General features: G+C 43.7%; 1 pseudogene; it reads left to right on the plus strand.

Annotated features, from left to right (window-relative positions):
- Positions 1 to 747: 747 nt before the first annotated feature.
- LOC114029188 lies at positions 748 to 2,353 on the plus strand (annotated as a pseudogene).
- Positions 2,354 to 7,183: the final 4,830 nt, after the last annotated feature.

The following is a 7,183-nucleotide window of genomic DNA, read 5'->3' on the forward strand; positions in this document are numbered from 1 at the left end:
TGAGGCCATATTTGAACTCCGGTCCTCCTGAATTCTGGGCCAGTGCTCTATCCACTGCACCACCTAGCTCCCCTTATCTCTCTCTTTTTTTTTGTGAGGCAATTGGGGTTAAGTGACTTGCCCAAGGTCACACAGCTAGTACTTGTCAAGTGTTTGGTCTGAGGCCAGCTTTGAACTCAGGTCCTCCTGACTTCAGGGCCAGTGGTCTATCCACTGTGCCACCTAGCTGCCCACAAGAACTTTTTGTTATAAATAAAATTATTTTAGCAACTTTTAAATGAATTTAATTATTTGTCAGAGGTCATCATCTTATAGAAAAGTATGCTGTTAATAGTTCCTAGGAGAATCTCATCCTCCTAAGTGAGGAAATAAGGGAAGGGATGAGCAGCTAAAAGAAAATATCTAGAGTGAAAATTTTTCAGTTGGTTTTGACAATTTGCAATAAGATTAGGTAATTATATATGCCAAATATAAAATTTGGCTACAGAATTTTTTGATTTTTCAGTTATTTGAATTTGCCAACCTAAAAATGTAAATCATCTGGTCTAGTGATGTTCATTTTAGCGCTATTAAGGTTTTAGCCTGGTTACACACCAAACTAGAATTGTATTAAGTTCTGTTTTGTCAGAGATTTTTAACAGAGAAGGGGATCAACTCCAGCCTCACCCTTGGTCAGCCTTCCTGCCTTTGGGCAGGTGCTCCCATGTTTCAGGGTCCTCGCTCTGGGCATATAGATGTCTCCATAAGATGCCAGCTGAGCGCTTCCCCCCTCTCTTCTCCCCCAAGATGGCATCCATGTAGGAGAGCGAAACCGGCCTGTGCCTGCACAACAAGTTGGGGGTGACGGACGAACTGTGGGCACTGCTGAACATGGTGTCGCTGCTCACTGCCACAGTCATTGACAATATCTGCCTCTCCTTCCAGAACCTCTCATCTGTCATGAGGCTGAAGCTGCTGCTTGGGACCCTGCATCTCCCTCGAGGCGCCATGGATGAGATGAAAGGAGCATTGACTGAAATTATCCAGCTTGCAACCTTGGATTCAGACCCTTGGGTCTTAATGGTAGCTGATATTTTTAAAATCCTTCACAGATACCAGTTCACTTAACCTTGATCTTGAAGAACAGAATCCCAACGTTCAGGATATTTCAGGAGAGCTTAGAGAAAAAGTTAGTGAAAGTGAAGCATCTGCTATGTTGCCTTTGGAGTGTCAGTACTTAAACAAAAATGCCTTGATCACATTTGCTGGACCAATCACGCCTCCCGTGAAGCATTTTTAGCTGAAAAGAAAGCCAAAAAGTGCCAGTTTGAGAGTAAAACTCTTGCAGTAATCCACAGCTCAAGAAAACAGCTGGAGTACCTTTTTATGCCAAAGGAACTCAAAAAATTTGATACCACAACATCTCTTAAAGGTATCCTGAAACAGGCTCCTTTCAGAAACCCAACCATACCCAGTGTTTTTAGCCCTGCTGGAAACCGAACTGCAATCCTCTCTTCTTGAACCCCTCTATGAAAAGAAGAGGGAGTGAAGTTACTAGATATTTCAGAGCTAGATATGGTTGGTGCAGGCCAAGAGGCAAAAAGAAGAAGAAAGACTTTAGATACAGAAGTTGTGGAAAAAGTAAGCCAAAGAAGAAACTCTTGTCAAAAATGCTACTCCTGATTATGCTGCTGGCTTTGTCTCTACCCAGAAACTTGATTCTTTGAACACTGAGCCTGTACTACCTTCTACAAGCTACTTGCCTGCAACTCTGAGTGTGGTTCCATCATCATCTTGTATACCGAGCTCTGAAACACAGCCAGCTCCTTCAGCTCAAGAGACCTTGTAGACCACCCGGCAGCCAGATGAGCCTGCAACCCCAAACACTACTCTTCCTGCTCAGTTCAAGCAGAGAACACCCATGTACAACAGCAATGCCAAGCCTGCTCCTGCAGCTGCTGCTCCACCTACCTCACCTCTGACCCCTACAACCCTGCCTGCCATTGCCCCTGCAACACAGACTCCTCCAGTGGTGTCACAAACTCAGCCAGCCCCACAGCCACAACCCAAGAAAGGTCTATCCCTCACAAGGGAGCAAATGTGTGCTGCACAAGAAATGTTCAAGACTGCAAACAAAGTGACAAGGCCTGAGAAGGCACTCATCCCGGGCTTCATGGCAGGATCCAGGGAGAACTCTTGCCAAGAGCAGGATGACATCATTCATATCAAGCTCAGTGAGCACATGGAAGTTCTTGACAAAGCTGACTGCACAGGAAGCACCACCATGTTAGCTGACACAGTCTTTGAAATGAACTATGCCACTGGCCAGTGGACCAGGCTCAAGAAGTATAAGCCCATAACAAATGTTTCATAGAGGACCCAGGATGAGACTGCAGGGATCAAGCCAAACATGGGCAGCCACTTTGCTGAAGAGACAGCAGAGATGGCCCTTGACCCAAGGACATCCACACTCTGTTTCTTGTTCTCTTCCAGGCTAACTTTTACCCAGTCTCCTTCCCCCTTGGGAGCGTGCTCTGAGTGACAGCTGCACAGATGATACCTGGTAGATTGGTAGGTTTCTAAAATGGAAAAGATGGATTGAGTGTGCCACATCCTACTCCTTCCTCTGAGAACTTCCTCGCTGGACGAGCAAAGCTCCATTTCAAACTTGAGGAGGAAAGATGATTTATGGGATTGCTTTCAAATTTTCTCTTAAGCCAAGATGATAAATTCCCTGCAGATTTGTATGACCTTGTGCTTTAAGCTCATTTTGCTAGGAAAAAAAATGGCATGTGAGGAGAGTTGGGCGATCCTGTGCAGTCTGAATGTATTCATGTCAGTGCACTATAAAATAAGGACTCCCAGAAGCATTGATCTCTCTTTAGCCTAGATGAGCACCGAAGACCCCATTTACCCCTTAGTATTGAGATGTCAAATATTGCCAAAACTAACACTCTCACACTGCTTGCAAACACTCTGACCAGCCCTTTGCCCTGCTGGCAGTCTGGCTGGACATTGCTGGCATCTGCCCCAAGGCTTCCAAGGGCTGGAGCATCGAGAAAGGTCATGTAATTTTGAGTAGGCCATGGTGTGTGGTGAGATGGGTTGTCATGCCGATCCTCAGACTTATCCAAGGGCAGGCATGCTTACAGTGTGAGGGCTTACTTCTTCCTGGGGAGTAGGAAAGAGATGAGAACAGCTATGAGAATGCATATCAAAAGCTGGATCTTCTGCCCTGGTTTCAAAGACTTATGGCTAGGTTTATTTTCATCTGTGCACAGGCCATAGTTAAGAATGGTCTTAGTGCTGGGACCCCAGGGGAGGATGGGAACAGATCTCTGGCCATTTAAGTCCCCCTTGCTTGCTGGGTAAAGCCCAGCATGGGTGGGATGCTTTCATTCTTTTGAAAATCCCTCAACTTATTTTTGTACTACCAGGTCATCCTCTCTTGCCCAACATTAGCAGGAGACCATCTTATGACCACTTGGTCACTGGGGATGACTCTAGCCTTGCCCATCTTAATTTTTGACCCTCAAGAGCAAGATCTACTGACCAATGAGAGTCTGTATTGTACCATGCCTCTTTTGTATATTTGGGTATCAAACCCAATAAAAGTAAGGTCCTGGGGACCAGGAGCATTTCAGATCATGAAGAAGATCTGAAGTCCACTTCATTAGAGAGGACCATGGACCATTTAGTAAAGTGCCGTTGGCTCAGAACTCTGCCTCAGTTTCTTTCATTGTAGGTTGCGCAACTTTACACTCCACAATACCCTCATGTTGCCATCTGACCTAGAGAGGTATCACAGAATAGGACTGATATGGGAGACAACTGTATACTTCTCCACCACTTAAGTACAACCTGTGTGAACTCATCTCTAATGAATTGGGGGATTAGAGTACATCACTATTTTCAGAGCCTCAGTCTTCTCAACTGTAAAATGGGCTGATGGTACTTATAGCACCACTTTCCAAGGTGGCTTGTGAGAAAAGTATTTGCAAATATTAAAGCTCTATAAAAAGTGTTCTATAAAAAGCCCCCACTTTAAGGCTTGCAAATCGTGTTTTTTGTGTAAAGGTGAGGATGGACCAAGTCAAACAAATAATCACTTACTGGGGATACCATTAACAAGTCAATGGAACAGAGGTGTGACCCAGCAGTGAAGGAGGCCAGGAAATCTCTGGCATGTTATCTCCTGTGCCAGGAAGTCAGCCCAGATTAGTTGAGGGATTTAGCCCTATCCTGTGGGCTACATGTATAAAATCAGCAGCCTAGTCTGGCCAAGATCAGGGAAGGTGAGCATCTATGAGAGAAGAACTTTGTGAAAATTTTCAGGGCAATTAAGGATTTGTGGACCTTTCATTAACATCCTGGATCTGTGCATAGCAGCCAAGCTTAGTTTCTGGATCAGAAGCCAAAGGAAGATGGGACACAAGTAGAAAAGGCAGATTCAAGGCTGAACAAGGAGTCCAAAAGAAAAGCTACACCACAAGTAAGGGGGACATCCTAGAACTCCAGCAAAAGGATATCTGAGAGCTGGGAGTTACTCCTTTGCCACAGGTGCTTCCTATGCTGGAATCCACTTTCCCCCAGACCCTGTATATGCTGGAAAGAGACTATCTCAATGACTTTTGGGAGAGGGATGGTGAGAAATTCTTTTGTTCCAACTCTATTCCTGTAGTAAATACCCACAATTAAGCCATATGGACTAACTGCCATCAACTGATTATCATCAGGATGGTCTCCTGTTGGGGGCTTATGAGCCATGACAAGCTGCCTCAGCCTTTCAAGTCTACTTCTAAAAGCCAGAGCAGAGATAGAGCAGCTGTCCTCTGGGAATCTGGCATGCCAGTGGGAGTGGGGGAAGGGAGAGTAGCTCCACAGACTTTGCTAGGCATGTATGACCTCAATTGATTCTCACTTCCCTTCTCCCCTAGGAAGTATTATTATATCTTATTTTACAGGTAATAAACCTGAGGCTCAGAGAGCTTATATCATTTACTCATGCCCACACAGCTAGTATCAGAGGTAGGGTTTCAAACCATGTTTCTTCAGCCTCCAAGTCTGTCACTCTGACCATTAAATCATAATGCTACTTTCCTTTTCCTTTTGTATTAAAGCAAAACAAACATTTTTTACATCAGACATTTTCTACTATCAACCCTCCCCAATAGAACTGTTAAGAGTAACAAAGAGGGGGCAGCTAGGTGGTGCAGTGGATAGAGCACCAGCCCTGAAGTCAGGAGAACCTGAGTTCAAATCCGGCCTCAGACCAAATACTTGACACGTACTAGCTGTGTGACCTTGGGCAAGTCACTTAACCCCGATTGCCTCACTAGAAAAAAAAAAGAATAACAAAGAAAATGAGTTTGAGATAATGTCCCTTCATTTTGGAAGCGGAGCTCATCTTTAACATAAAGTTAAAAGTAAAAAAAAATACACTGGAAAAAAAAACAAGACATGAAAAAAGAACTTGACAATATAAAGTTATTATGCTGACATCAAAGATCAAGACACAAACCCAGAAGACAACAATGTCAAAGCAGCTAAAAAAAACTTCAGAGAAAAATGTAAATTGGAAACAAACTGATAAGAATTCCTGGAAAAACTCAAAAAGGACTTTTAAAATCAAATCAAATTAAAAAAAAACATGGGGAAAGAAATCAGAGTGACACAAGAAAATTATCCAAAGAGAGTCAACAATTTAGGAAAAGATGCACAAAAATGGTGAAGAAAATAACACCTTAAAAAAGCATTGGCAAAATGTAAAAGAGCTATAAAAATTTACTGAATAACTCCTTACAAAGCAGAGTTGGCCAAATGGAAAAAGAGGTATAAAATCCACCCTAGAAAACAACTCCTTAAAAATGAGAATTGGACAAATGGAAAAGGAGGTACAAAAGCTAACTGAAGAAAATAAATCCTTAAAAATTTGACTTGGGGTGTATCCACACGTGGAACACCTGATCTGACCAGGTCTGGCCAGGTCATTAATGAAGTTTCTTCCTGGTTCAAACAATGACTTTTGGAATTCTTGGTAAGACTTTTTTCCTGTTAACAAAATGTGGGATTGTCCAGGATCTAAACCTCCTGAGTGAGGGGCAACTGCCACCAAAGGATGGAAAGAGGTGTCCTGTTGATTTCAACGGTCCCACGTATCCTCGGCCAGCATCCCAACTCATGATCTGTTCAAGATTCTAGAACCAAGTTAATGAGTGACGCCATTGCTGAACCAAGAATAAGAAAGGAAAAGGGAAAATAGGCAAGTGGCAACCAGGCAACTCTGTGCACAGACCAAGGACTTCCAGTTCCTAGAGATGGTGTAATCTCTTATTTTGAGCAAGGATATGCACCATGGATGCTGGAGTAAGAAGGCCCGAGGAGCTGCTGTCTAGCTACACTCTCAGTGAAACTCTACTGAATGCCCAAGCCTGTGCTGCCAACCAACACCTTGGAAGACCCTCAAAGAGAAGAATAGTAACAAGGAGAGCTCTGACTTGAAATGAAAGAGACTCCTGCAGAGCTAAGCCTTTCGGTGGAAGGAACTAATAAGCAAAAATTCATGAGTGATAGTCCCTGTGACTTCAATTGGAGAGAAATATGTATTGTGCATCAGATAATCCACAATGGGGAGAAGCCTTATGAATGTAATCCATGCAGAAAGACATTCACAAAGAGCTCCTATCTTGTTTGACATCAGAGAATCCACACTGGAGAGAAACCCTACAAATATAATCAATGTGGAAAAGCTTTCAGATACAGCTTCAATCTTGCTCAGCACTGGAGAATCCATATGGGGGAAAAACCTCATGTATATAATCATTTCATACAGGGGGCCAGTCTTGATCAACATCAGAGAATTTACACTGGAGAGAAACCTTATGAATGTAATCAATGTGGAAAAACCTTCCAACAGAAAGAGGAATTTACTTCCGCTTCTGGGAGCCAAGATGGCAGAGTAAAAAGGTAGTCGCTCTCACCCTCCCCTATCAATCTCTGAAAACCCAGAAAATATGACCCCAGAAAAAACCCTGGAACAGCTGAACCAGAAGAAAGACAGGGTGCAGCAGTGCAGTAGCCCAGGTAGCTAGAGGGATTAACGGGAAAGGCCCCTCTTACCCTGGGGGAAGGGGAGCAGTATGGAACTGGGAGTTGCCCAGCCAGCTAGTGGAAAGACCCACTTTAGCACACCAGGAGGAGATTC

The sequence above is a fragment of the Vombatus ursinus genome, unplaced genomic scaffold (genome assembly GCF_900497805.2).
Source record: "Vombatus ursinus unplaced genomic scaffold, bare-nosed wombat genome assembly UNPS02014921.1, whole genome shotgun sequence".
Lineage (NCBI taxonomy): Eukaryota > Metazoa > Chordata > Mammalia > Diprotodontia > Vombatidae > Vombatus > Vombatus ursinus.